This window comes from Dermacentor andersoni, chromosome 8 (genome assembly GCF_023375885.2).
Source record: "Dermacentor andersoni chromosome 8, qqDerAnde1_hic_scaffold, whole genome shotgun sequence".
In the NCBI taxonomy this organism is placed as follows: domain Eukaryota; kingdom Metazoa; phylum Arthropoda; class Arachnida; order Ixodida; family Ixodidae; genus Dermacentor; species Dermacentor andersoni.
In genome coordinates this window covers 27567478-27579601 of record NC_092821.1, presented here as the reverse complement: position 1 = coordinate 27579601, position 12124 = coordinate 27567478, and the positions used below count along the sequence as shown (strand labels likewise).

The window sequence follows — 12124 nt, the reverse complement described above, 5'->3', positions numbered from 1 at the left end:
CTCCGGGCTACTCCCCTATTCCTTCACCTTCCCCTTCCTCCTGGGAGACTGCGCTGGCCAGCTCAGACCCGCAAGAGCAGCGATGGCTGATCCGGCGGGCACGCGGAGTGGCGCGAGCCAATGGGGCCCTGAACTAAGGGCTCCACCCTGCGAGGAAGTCGCCCAAACTCCTGATAAATAAATGTTTTCTCTCTCTCTCTCTCTCTACCGGTCGTACCAGCTCTGATAACCTGAATACATTTCGTCACAAGCTTGAGGTGAATTTTTGTAATAGCGCTGTATCATAAATTAGTCGTGAAGTTAATAATTTATTTTGTGATGTGGTGCATTTTCGTCTTCACTTGCACTCAAACACACTTTTAGTGCTTATTTCGCAAACTCATTGTGGTTTGTTGCTTCTTTTTCATTTGCTTAGTAACTCTGTTCCTTACTATAGTTTGCTTGTGCTTGCATTGTAATAACGAAATAACCATTGTAAAACTCCATGCCCTTTGGGCCTGTAAGGTCCTAAATAAATAAGTAAATAAATAAATATATAAATAAATATGTAGTCAGTGGTCACAGAGCTTAATGTGCAGGGTGTCCTGCGCAACTTGAGCCAAACAATTAACATATGCAAATGCCACGTAGCTGGACAGAACCAAGGTAACGTTGTTTGCCGTCGCTTGGAGATACTCAGATTACTTTTCAAAGCGCATTTCAAAGGGGGCGTAATGCAAAAAAAAAAAGAAAAAGGAACCCATGAACCGCGCATTGGGTGCACGTCAAGGAACCCCAGGTGGTCAAAATTAATGCGAATTCCCCTAGTACGGCGTGCCTCAATCATATTGTGGTTTTGGCTCGTAACATCCCAGAATTTAATTCAATACCATAAGGATTTCTAGAAATTCTTGGAAATTGCGAAATTAAGAATGACTAATGCATCGTTGCGTTGACCTTGGCAACTCGGCGATAAATAATATTGGAATTGTATAAACTGCGTCTGTGAAGATGTCTGAAGCAGACAATATCGCTGATTTTTCAGCATGACATATACAAAACCCTCGGAAATATTTTCAGAATTGCACGTAATCTCTAAACTAATAGACCAAGAGTTTTCAGCTAGAAATTCTCTTTAGAGTTACTGATCTGCAAACTCGGCTCGCTTCTATTGCATGGAAACGTATCAAAATTTGGCAATTTCTGTAAAAAAAAGTTACGCTACATCAAAATTCTGGTTCCACGAGTTCCAAAAGTGTAACAACCTATATCGGGAAATCGCAGCCGACCTCGAGGCAAAGTTTACTTTACAGGAGGAATTTCTATTCCTTTACTTGTCGCCAACCTAGCCTCGAGGAAGAGACTGTTTGGTGGCCGCCGGTGCGAACTGAGACGCGAGGCCTCTCGCGTGGCTGCTGCGAAAAGAGAAAAGGAGTGCATCGAAGGGGGGCTTTACTGCAGCGGCGACGACGTGTGGGGGTGAGCACCCACCTTGACCACATCCTCGCCTTTCTTTTTTTTTTTTTTTTATCTTTTAACGGCCAGCGGCACAGTCTCGTTGCTGCGAGAAGGTCCGGGCTTCCGGAAGCCGCGTGGCGGCAGCTGCACGGTTCGTGCGCTCGGCCCGTTTCGACAGCACGAGCCCGCAGAGTGTGCGGGGACGCTTTGCGCGCCCAGCCGCTGCCGCTTGTGAGAGCGATCGCTTGGCGGCGTTCGCTGTGCTGCTGGAGAGCATTCTTTGGCGCTCGTTGTCTGCTCCAAGTGTTGTCGGCCTCGAACAAATTACTAAAGTCAGTGAAGGACCTTCGACGTGGCAAAATAAATCCTAATGGCAAGTAAATGTGAAAAAGAAAGAAAAAAAAACATGTGGCAAGTCAAGCGTCATCACCCGCTGCGATGACTCGGCGGCTGTGGCGTTGTACTGCTGAGCACGAGGTCGCAGGTTCGACTAGCGGCCGCACTTCGATGAAGGCAAAAAAAATACACGCTCGTGTATGCCGTGCATTAATTGTGGGCACCATGAGGGACACCAGGTGGTCGAATCAGCCCTCCAGCATACAGTGTAGGGCCGTGGATTTGAAAAGCTAAACCCGACTTACAAAATGTTTGTTTGGCCTGTCATTGCAGATTCGAAGCGCACCAAAGTGCGTGTTTAGTCAGTGTGCACTGCATTGCGTGCCTGACATATACGTTTAAACTCATACTGATTGAAAAAAAAAAAAAAAGAAAATGTGGAGGACGCTTAAGCTTCGCCTTTAAGAGTGAAACGCGGCAGCGCTCAAAGATCCCCGACTGCTTCTCGCGCTTCCCGGTAACTGCAGCTTATCTAACCGTAACGTTTACCGGAAAACCCTGACGACGAACCCTATGCACGAACGCGAGCTTTCCGGTAGAATCGAGGCCTCTTGCGTGCGCCGATCCCGGAACTAGTGCACAGCCGCACCAAAAGAATTGCATTGTTTTTACTTTACCGTTATTGTTCCGCACTTTTAATATTCAAGCCTGAGAAGATTTAACATAAAGGGCATACGCTGTCGGTGCTTTGTTTCGTGACATTCACTCGCGGACTGTCATGCTGAAAACTCCGAGTGGTGTTAACAACGGCCAGCTGCAGTGCAAGTTTTGCCAACCAGTTGCGACCGCGGGCGTCATCTTTTCCTGGAGCGCCGCCGCAAACCTCTAGCCACGGCGTCACTAAATCGCCATTGTGACTGAATGAGTTCGGCGGGCCAACTATTGTTACCGAGCCCACCAACGCGGACCTGATCTGCCACGGGTGGGGGAGTTGCCGCGGGAACATCGTCGGAGGCGCCTTCCCACGCGCCGACCAAGACGCAGGACGATGGCTACCCGGACGCGCTGCGAGGGTCAGCTCCGAGTTCTACGAAATTCGTGTGATGTCGGTTTCGGACCGAGAACCTGTGTGGGTGTGTGTGTAAACCGTCCCGCGGAGAGGCGGCGTCTTTACGATGACTGGACGAACGTTTCCGCCACCTTGGAATCGGGGGAGGACCGAGTGTTTATAAACGGCTGTTGTGCGGATGCTCGATACACTTTCTTAAGCAGTCATGTTAGACTGAGACACTCTCTCAAGCAGTCGTGTTAGACTGACGTACTTTCTCTCGCAGTCATGCTAGACTGATGAACTGCATGTAAATACTGTAAATAAACCCATATTCCTCGTTCTCGATGAGAAGCAGTCCTTCCCTTCATCAACGTCCTCAGCGTGGACGACGGCATGGGCCAGTTACCTTCTAATTCATGCCCGACTCCAATTTTGACAACGGATCACGAGCGATGGGATTGAACCCCCAATCATAACAGTGGTAACTTTGTCGAGAATGTAAGACAAGGCACGGGCAATTCTAACGATACAATCGTGTGGTAATCTAAACCGCGTGTCATATAGCAAGGCGTGGCATATACGTGTACCTCAATATACGCGGAAGTTTTCCCTCACGGGCAACGCCGCCTGTACGCTGACACCGCAGTTTCTGCGACACGGGGCCCTTAACGCTGCCACGTTAAATCTAGAAGCGAGCCTCTGGTGTCGTGTACTGAAGCGCCGGCCCTCGCACGAACTCGGAGCTGAATAGAGGACGGTCGAGAAACAGTGCGTTGTTTCTGCGGGCTCACAGAAAGTATTGACCGTTTGCCTATAACTGTTGTGCTCCAGAATGTGTACAGCCACTACTCGGAAACGCGGTCGTCAAATGGAGACACAGGAACGATATACATTCGGAAGAGGCCCTTTTGAGACAGCGATATGTGATCTGCGCGCGCCTTGAAAAGCACTTGGAGACGGCTTAAGAAATCTCCGAGCTTTTCAAAGGGTGCGCGCGCACGGCGCCGCTTCGGCAGACGCCGCATGCGCTCGCTGGAATGGAAGAAGCCTGCAAGGTTTTCCGGCCGAAATGTGCGCGCCTCGATAAGCGCAGATTGATGGGCGCCGTCAGAACGGAAGGCCACTCCGCGTGGCGGCCATTTCAGCCGAGTCACTGCCTCGAGAATGCGCCCTTCTATTGTCAAATATTTATTGTCCATGGTTTGCTCTTACGTACGCAAAGTCTCACGTCGCAGCCGCCCAGAACGCCGGTTGAATAGCGACACTCCTTTCAGAGTGTCACGTGTTGACGACAGCGGAAGCACATAAGCTCACCGAATTCATTCCCAAGTTATTCGTTCGTTCCGAAGCCGCCGAATTTCCTCTCGAGTTCCACTCCGTGCATCGCATAGTTTTCATCAAGTCGCAGCTCACGACGTTGACTGCGACACGAAGCGAGCGTCACGGCAATTTCACTGCCGTACTTAAAGGGACACTGAAGAGAAAAATGATCTCTCCTGAATCAGTAAATTACCTTTCTACGACTCCCAAAACACAACTCTTACCACAATAAGACGCAATTGGTGAGCCAGAAAAAGCGCAAGACCGAAAGACTGGTGGCGACGCCTCCTTGAAGCCCCCGCACCTGTTCGCCGTGACATCATGGATTTTGATGGCATCTTCTAGGGCCTACTTACTTATATACCGGTACAGATTGACTACATTGTGTTCTAAAGAAACCAAATATGAAACATAGCAAGTTTCGGGAACCTTTACTCAGACAACGCGGCCCAAATGCGAAAACATTCTTTGGAATCCCTGACGTCGCACTGACGTACCGGCGTCGGGGTTTCGGCGCCAAATACTGATACTTCCACCTTCATCTTCTCATCTAATAATCAAACTATTATTTTGAAATGACTACCTGCAGGATTCTCAAATAATGCTTTATTAGTCTAAACTGATTTATCGTTTCGCTTTAGTGTCCCTTTAATTGTGGCGCAGACGCGGTAAAGAAACCAATATGATTTCCCGCTAAACTAATAGTATTCCGCGCCACGTAATATAGCGCGGAAACGGCCTGACCGTATAAAGGCCAAACTTTATACGCACGGCGCGAGCTCCTTGAAGGAGGTTTCAACCTACAAGACGCATTTAACTCACTATTTTCGCCTCGATAGGCGTCGTTTCACATGTTTGAGGCAGCCAGAGCACTGTCTGTAGATGGTACCTGCGCTCGCTCCGCGGTTCGACGCGTATAGCTGCGCCAGCAAGCGTACGTGTATTTCGGCCTTCAGTTGTCGTACATTAAATCTACAACATGGTTATTGCGAGGGAGGCTGTCGGAAGAAGCACGGACGAAGGAAATGAAGTGAGAGGGAGGCACTACGTCATGCCGCCAGCCTCGGCAAGCGAATTCTTCGTGCAGTCACTCCCTTCGCTACGGCCCCCGCTGTTTCGGCCCAGCACGTTACCTCGAATTTTCGGTTAGCGGTATTTCTCAATCGATGCGGCACTATAGTTCGGCCGCCTTGGCCCGGCTCAGCCTGAAGAGCGCTAAAGCTGCTCTTCATGGTCGGAAGTCATCGTCACTGAGTCACGTCTTTGTGGCCGTCGTAGCATTTGCCGCAATGCGCAGTGTGTAGACGTCAGAAAGGATCGTAGAGAGGGCGGAAGAGTAACGGAGTCGACAGAGGGGGCCAAGAGTACTTCAACAAGGTCATCAATTGGGCGACTTGGTGGTTATCTTGGAAAGGCCTGCGCTAACGGACGGGACGGCAAGAGTACACCATGCTTCCTTCCTTACGCCTCGTGCAATAGCCCCGTGGACACCGGTGTCGCTTGTCACGCCGCCCCGTGCCTATATATAACACGTTGCTTAGCTATATCGCGTTCCCGTGCTGCCCCTCCCTCTGCGAAGGCGCTGACGGCACTGCCAGTCGGTGATGTCTCTCTCTGACACTTTGCCTCGGTGTATCGCCCAAGTAGAATGCGTATCGGGCTGCGCTGAAATTTCGCATTAGGGAGTATACCGTAATCGTCGGATTCCTTTTGAATTTTTAATAAAACCAGGCACTAAGTGCGACGCGCTCGCTAGCGTTATGCGCTTGTTTTCCGGGTGTCCTCGGAAAACTAAATGCTGTACGAGTTGAGATTTGCAGGTGGTCGGCGGTATGTTGTGCAGGTGGTGTGCGCGCACCGTTTAGCGTACTGGTATGGGTTGCGCCCCACAAACACGGCCAGAGGAAGGCATCGCAATTTCAACTCGCCCGAGAAACGGCACTCTCAACGTTTAACGTGTGTGCTAAAATACGGCCTTCGTAGAAAATTACGAATAGGATCGCTTGAAAGCGTTATAGAAGTGTTATACGCATGTTCTCCCGGTATCCGTAAAGAATTGACTGTGCGAACGCGTTTACCTGTGAAGGGCACCGGAAAAGTGTCAGTGGTGATCTGCGGGGCCAACTTGAAAGTTTGTGGTTTATTTATACGTGCTTCCTGCGTTCCTTGAATTCGCAGTGACTTGGCGACTGCTGGTAGCTCTGCTGAATCGAATGCATTTTGCAAGATTGGTGATAGCTATGCGGCGTGACCATTTTTAAGTTTTACGAAAGTTTGCAGGTCACCCGTCGCAGATAGCTTAGTTCTATAGGCCTTGACCTTGATAATCGAGAGAGGGGCGGACACTGCCACGAGAAATCGAAACACATTTTCAACTAATTAACAAGAAATCACCAATTAGCTTGCTAATTACCTTATACGGCACATATTGAAATTTATGAATTGTAGGCGGTGACTTTGCAACTCCTATCCACTTGCAATGAATTTCCAGAATGACACTAGTTTCGAGATATGGGCCATCAAACGCGCCGTAAAAATGCACTGCAGTCTGTTGTTCCACTCACTTTTTTAACAAAACGCTTTTCTTTATGCATTGGAGCACACGTGCAACCGGAACGACAATGTATTTCGTCCCGCACATCAGAAACTCGCCGGCTACAATTCGTAAATTGCAATATTGATCACACTGCTCACGTGGTATTCTTTATATACTCACGAGATATGGCTATGGTTAACTCTGCGCAACATGAAAACTACTAGCTGTACTAGTACAGGGCTGTGGCGATGTCTGAAACAAATATTTGTATTCCTCGTTCTTTTTCTATTGTGCTATGCATTCTATATGTGTACATGCTAGGCATAAGATTTGTTTTATGTGTGTATCGCACCATTTCGGTTGGGTGCACTCTGTATAAACTGACTGTTGTTGTGTTGTCTCTCTGCTGTAATGCACTCGGGCGATATGTGGGTAACCATTAAAAACATGTATACAGGGCGTCGGATAGAGCCCCGACCTGGTGAGGCCCGCCCAGACGGGGCAGTTGAAGGGTTTTCCGACCAGTAGTCGACCCGTAATCGAAGGGTCTTCCGATCCGTAATCCCCCCCCCCCCCCAACCCAGTGGACCTTTGCACGCGGTACCACGTCGTCCAACTCGCCGTCCCTTCGCCCAAGGCGCACGTACTACTTGGTGGCAGCGGTCCATCGATGGCCTTCTCCCCGCCCCCACCCATGACGCGGCGGCTCCGTGTCGGCCGCGTGTTTCGCGTAGGCGTGCTCGCGCCGCCGCCGTCTGTGGGCGTACTCGACCGTGAGGAATTCTCCGTCTTCGGGGTCACGCCCTTCGTGCAGCGCTCGTGCATTCTTTGTTTCTTCCGTCTCTGCATGACGCTGCTCTACGGCTTCCTCGCTTCCCGTTTTTGCTGTCGCTTCGTGATAACCTTCGGTGCCACGATATCTTGTATTTTGTATCGCGTGGCGGGGCGTGTCCCACTGTCACTGTTCGCACCCCGATGAGCCTAAAAAACTGGAGAGCGCGAGCGAACGCTGATTTGTTCACCTTGCTCGTAAAACAAAGCGCGTTTTGCGCGACCTGAAAGCACGTTAGTCCTCGTGGTGCGGCTCCAACGTGAGCCTGGTAACCGAGACCTGGAACAGAAGTTCCGGTAGTCGCATATGTTAATTGTGACGTGTTTCGGCGGGATTCCGGCTGCAGTGCTTTCTTCGTGTGCACGCATTCTCGATAAGACTGTCACGCTTAATTGCAAGGTCTTGCACTTAATTTTACTTTAGCTCTTCTTTGATGGGACGCCACACCGTTGGTGACCTTTGGCGGCGACCTTTGTTTACGGCGTGCCGCGTAGCGTGGCCCGCACGGGCGCCGCCACCGGAAGCGGGTCGCGCACGCCGTGCGCGTCCCACGTTTCGCTGCCGGGGCTACGTAGCGCTGCCTTGTATGCTCCGCCTGGTCGCCCTTCTACGTTTGTCAACAATTTTCGCGTCTCCTTTTAGCCCTTGGACACAAAACCTAGCACGCACCGTCACGCTCCCGCGAGCAGGAGAGGGTGGAGGGAGGCGGGCAGCCTTCCGCCGCTGGTGCGAGCGTTCGGCCCGCACCGCGCACGCGTGCGGGCGCGTACCAGACGGCGGCGACTACACGCTGGTCTGATCGGAGCGGACGGCAGACGGCAAGCTAAAACTGGGCGCTGCCAAACGCCCGTGCTGTCTGTCATCCATGCAAGCAGGGTCATTTCATGCCAACTGTCCCTAACCGTGGCGCTTTCTATATATATATAAATAAAAAAAAAAATACACGTATGTAAGCATTACTTGGACAGTATTTTCCCAAAATGTTCTGAACGGGAAAAACATCTTTGGCCACGTGAGCGCCATTTGAATTTCACTAAATGATGGAAAACCAGGCGTGAAAACATTCGACGAAAATCAACCGTTTGGCGCATTATTTTAAAATTTGGGGTTTTGTGTTGTCTGAACATTGCTATTTCATTATAAAACACTTTAAAAGGTAATTTCATATTCTTCACTCCTTAGCACCGAGGTGAAAACATGCAAATTCTAGCGTTTTTGAGAAATTTTTCACAAAGAACGGTCAGGAGAGAAAATCTGGAAATACTTTTAAAGAACACTCCCTAAAAGGTTCTAGCCTCTAAGTTATTATTTTCGCCAATGTGCTGCTCACAGGCTCCAAAATAAAAGCGTGAATTAGTAAAAAAAAGCGCTATTTTGGCCTATGTCTATAAACGTTAGTAGAGAGTTTTAGAATAGGGGCCCCAAAGAAATAGCGTCGAAGCCACTGCGCATGCGCGAGACGCAAACTGCGTTTGGATTTCGCGTTGGGAACGCTATTTCACCGATATAGCGGGAGCTCAAATTATATATTCTAGGCACTATAGCTCAAATAGCGTTCTCAAAAGCTTTCAACAAACATGGCGGCACCCATCAAAGCGACGGCTCTAACCTAGCACCAAACTGGGTTCGGTTCGCGGTAACGCGTGAAGTTCGCAAGCTAGGAGAAGTGACTGCAGTTATCGCTTTCTCTCAACTAGCGTGTGTTATGAAGGTTGATTCATTAGACGCCACTGATTCCGAATTCGAGTGTGAATTTTATGGCTCGTAGGCCTAACACGGCTAAGCTTGGCTGGTGAAGGCACGTAAAGTTGGTTTTATTGCTCAAAACTAAGCACAACTAATTGTTTGCTGCTTGAAGAATAACCTCTAAATTGTAATTAAACGCGAATACACGCAAGTCAAGATTACTATTTATATCATAAAATGGTATATGTTATTTAATTATTTTTAATCGTTTTTCTTAGACGCCATAGTGGCGCTGTCAGCGCAAGACGCTATCCGCAAACGGAAAGCCCTATTCTAAAAACTCTTCACTCCTGCGTGCTCCAACGCTACCAACGCTAACACCCGCAAAGCTCTTTGGGGCCCCAAAATATTGGGGCCCCTATTTGAAACCTCTCTAGTAACACACTAAGGTGGTCCACGAAAAAGTAAGCAGACAAACGGATATCATTGAGAAGAATAACAGCTTTCGCCACGGAAATTTTAATCAAACTAAGTTGCGTTTTCATTGAGAGAAAAATTTTGAATTTGAGTCCCACCATTGCATTTCTTTGGCTCGCGCTTCCACTTCACCTGATACCATGTTGGTGGCAAGTGCAAACCAGGGTGGTGCAGATCACGGTTTGTGCGGAGAGGAATAAAAGCCGTGATCGCTCAGGAGTTCCTAAGAATTTAAATGCTGAAGGTATGCCTACTTAAGGTAGATTGACATTGCGCACTTCCGTGCTACTGGAATTATACATACGCGACAGCCTATGCGTGAAGTGGCAAGAGCGGACCACAAATCGCTTGTTATTCTTCTCAGTGATATCCGCTTTTCTGCTTATTTTTTCATTGACCACCTACTAACATCTGAACATAGGCCAACATAACCTTTCTGCCGAATTCAGGCTTTTATTTTGGAGCTTGTGAGCAGCATACAGGTGAAAATAAAATTTTAGAAAGTAAATTTTAGGGATAGTTCTATAAAATTTATTCCAGGTTTCCTTTCCTGACCGGTTTTTGTGAAAAGCTTCACAAAAGCACTAGAATTTGTGCACTTTCACCTCGGTGCCAAAAAAAGTAGTTATTTTGTGAAACTGTTTTCAATGTTCAGGCAATGCAAAACCCCAAATTTTGAAATTATGCGCAATACGGTTGATTTTTGGCGAATTTGTTTTTCACACCTGGCTTTCCATTATTTCGTGAAATTCAAATGGCGCTCACGGGGCCAAAACTTTTTTCCCAGTTGAAATATTTTAGGAAAATGCTGTGCAAGGAATGCTTATATATGTGTAATTTTTTTCGTAATTTCTTGAGAAAAATTATTTTTCCCGAGCGCCACGGTTGGGACAGTTGGCATGAAATGACCCAGCAATGAGTGGGAATACTTGTTTGCGTAGAAAACGAGCCACACGATTCGATGATGTTGCACAATTAATACCTTTCTAAATTGAAGTTAGGTACGGTACAAGCAGTTTGTACTGTTTCCCTATCAGTACTCTCTATCAAATACCCCTATCATACCGCAGAACGGTTGTTATAAGTACTTTTATTTTCATACAATCTTATTTTGTTTTCTGCATGTGCCTAAAATCATGTTTTCTTTCTTTTCTTTTTTTACAGGTTGTGGTGTTACTTTGTAGGCTATTTATTGTATTCTATGCTTACTTTAAAGATGCAAAATTGAAGTGTTGGCCATACAATGTTATCTTTATTTCATTCTTTAGACCTGTCATTACTTGTGGGACAAATTGTATATGTACAGAGGTGAAATTTGCCACTTGAAACTTTGTATGAACATACTTTGATTTAATATTGTCTTGTTTATATTTGCTCGTTTAATTTGTCTGAACCAGCCTATCTTAATATATTGTTTACCTAAGCGAGAATGAGTAGTGGCCATCACCCATGATGCCTCACTCTCCTACACAGATTTAATAATAATAATGCTTGGGAAACTTTCAGAACAGACCGCAAGTCTAACGTGTTTTGAAATGCAGCTTCTATTGTGACCATTTCGTGTATGTGTTAATTGTTGTTGTCCTTTCTTTCTTTTTTTTTTCTCTAAGTGACTTGTTTTCTACCTTGAGCTTGATTATGCTTGTCAATACTTAGTATTTTATTAGTGCAGTGCAGCAAACATTTTTTTTTTGTTAGACCGCAATATCTATAGGTACCAGGACACTGTGATTGTCCTCACAGGCTGGAAGATGCCACGGTGTCATGCGTCGGCGCTCGAAGAGTGGGCGAAGACTGGTTTGTGATTGGCATCTTGGGAGGAAGATATACTTTGCACCAGTGCCTCAACCTTTTTTTTTTTCAGTAGGTAAATTTCTTTACCCATGTGCCTAAACACCATCTGCAAGACAAACGCTCCCACTACGAATAGGGAGCGAGCACGATTGCAAAATTAGACCGTAAGACCCTCACTAGCTCGAGCATAAGATAGCCATGTAAGATTATCTATTGCTTATATAAATGTAACTTGCATATTTGATTGTCATTTCCATATCTCGGTGCCCTACACCTTCTGCTGGATGCACAAGACGTTTCACGTGCCCCACTGAGGCTGCGTACCTGATGGATCCCACCCGATTTCTTTTTTTTTTATTACTAGGCCTCAAGATTGTCATGTGGTGCTCCCTTTCCTTTGTAGTGTTTCCGCTGCGCTAATTTCGTTTCTTTGTGGCTCCCTTGCTATAGTATATTTTGCGTGTGAACATGAATCGCTCTTCAATCCTTCACACTTGAATGTTTCTAACCTTCTTTCGGGTCCCTGGTTTTTGTGGCCCTGCTATGTAACCTTGTGTCGGCTGTGGTTATACCGATGTCGAGTTGTTGTCGTTGTTTTCGTGCTGTTAGCTGCACGGTTTCTTTTGCATAATGTTTGTGTTCTTCATGTGCTTTG

General features: G+C 47.4%; 1 protein-coding gene across 2 annotated transcripts in view; it reads left to right on the top strand.

Annotated features, from left to right (window-relative positions):
* LOC126526287 (MIF4G domain-containing protein-like) overlaps positions 1-12124 on the top strand; it is a 160421-nt gene that overhangs the window by 106961 nt on the left and 41336 nt on the right. The gene's annotated exons all lie outside the window — the stretch shown is intronic.